Source organism: Mizuhopecten yessoensis, unplaced genomic scaffold, assembly GCF_002113885.1.
Source record: "Mizuhopecten yessoensis strain PY_sf001 unplaced genomic scaffold, ASM211388v2 scaffold3135, whole genome shotgun sequence".
In the NCBI taxonomy this organism is placed as follows: Eukaryota; Metazoa; Mollusca; class Bivalvia; order Pectinida; family Pectinidae; genus Mizuhopecten; species Mizuhopecten yessoensis.
The window spans coordinates 60,839-62,650 of NW_018404893.1; the positions used below are offsets into that span (position 1 = coordinate 60,839).

At 34.9% G+C, this 1,812-nt stretch overlaps 1 protein-coding gene across 2 annotated transcripts in view; it reads right to left on the reverse strand.

Annotated features, from left to right (window-relative positions):
- LOC110447035 (beta-1,3-galactosyltransferase 5-like) overlaps positions 1–556 on the reverse strand; it is a 22,726-nt gene extending 22,170 nt beyond the window's left edge. For both annotated transcript variants that reach the window (XM_021492433.1, XM_021492432.1), the window contains exon 1: positions 303–556. The gene's annotated coding sequence lies outside the window, so the exon portion shown is untranslated. The remainder of the gene's footprint in view (positions 1–302) is intronic.
- Between the last annotated feature and the right edge of the window lie 1,256 nt (positions 557–1,812).

A 1,812-nucleotide genomic window follows, 5' to 3' on the forward strand; every position in this document is an offset into this window, starting at 1 on the left:
TATCACATCTGATGGTAATACAGTACTGGCTAGTACCTAAACGCTAACAATGGCAAAATCATCTTCATATCAGCACAGGACAGTTACAATGTATTTACCATATCACATCTGATGGTAATACTGTACTGGCTAGTACCTAAACGCTAACAATGGCAAAACCATCTTCATAGCAGCGCAGTTTTGTCTTACTGAATATATTTAGATGTATGCGGTTGATAAAATCCTCTGTTTAAAAATAAAATATGTAAAATGTTAATATTGGTCTCATATATTCAACACTTCAATAACAAATAATCATTTACCTGAATTTTCAAGATACCAATGCCGATCCACGGAATCCGTTTGTAATTGCCTGTTAAGGAATGGTAGAATTGATAAATTCGTTAGATTATTCCAACTCCAACGTAAAATAGTACCTCTGTACCATTATCACACACCTGGGGAACCACACACACTGTCGTGCCAAATCAATCGCCGACACTGTGTGCAATGAGGTAGATTCTAATAATCAGGGTGTACTGGGTAAAGAGCAGTGAAGCGTTTACAATACAGCCTAGCTACCTGGTGAATAATTTAGACGTATAGTGCGGGAGCGTATATATATTCTGGTCGTGTGTTTAATTATGGATTTACCAGGTTACATTCATATGACGAAGTGATAATTTCAATATTTGAGGGGTCAATTTGACGATAAATTAAACTGCAGAACCATATAGCTGACTAATATAAGTTATGTATGGACCTGTTTACATGTCGGTATGAATTTAAAGGCTATTTGTTGTAAGGGTATGAATGTAAAATGAAATCAGCTATGAATGGATACAGGTCGTGTATACAAATCAATAACTCGACTCACTAATATCATTCATGCCTATCTGCATCGGTTAAAAAGTAAAGAGATGTCTTAGACTTCGATATTGATTAGTTCTGAACTCAATTGTTCAAATTTTCGTTAACTTTATGAGACAATGACGTTGCTTTTAAATCGATTAGAACTTCATTATTATTACAACTGAAATATGTATACATATGCCGTGGAATTTAAAATATACAGATTCAGATAATTAATATGAAAAGACTCAAATGTCTACAAATTATTTTTCGAAGAGCAACAACTAGCTTCACGTAGCATTATACGTATGAAAACTGTCTACATTATATAAAAAAGACAGACTTCCATGTGTATGAAATGGATAGCTTTCATTTCGCCAATTAGTAATAAGCAGCATGCCCGCTCTCATGTGTTGACGACTTTTTCTATCTGGTGCTCAATGACATAGATAGAGAGAGTGTGTGTGAATGGCTGTGTGTAGGTGTGTGTGAATGGCTGTGTGGGTGTGTGTGTGTGTGTGTGTGTCATTGAGTTCGGTATATAGAACAATGCACCCATTGTTACCCCATTGTTGTCTCGGCGTGTCAATGTGTTGCATTCTTTTGCCGCTCAGTATTCATGATTTTTATCTCAAATTCCTTTATAAGCATACGTCGAATAAACATCATTATCAGATCATGCGTTATTCAATTTGTTAAAGTTGACAGATTAAGACAAAAACAAGAACAACTTATTCGCACTAAGTAAACATGACTGTGTACTACAGAGTAATATACATTAAAACAAATGCTCATATTTTGCTTGTTTCATAAAGACAGATGCCTAGGAAAACATCACCAAAAGGAAAAGAAAACTGAGAAATTAAAGGAAATATGCAGGTGATGCAATGCTGGAAGTAGAAATCGAAATTTGCATTAAGTGAATAGCATGGAGTCAAGAGAACAACGGGGATGGAAAAGAAAACAAAATAGTAATATAGA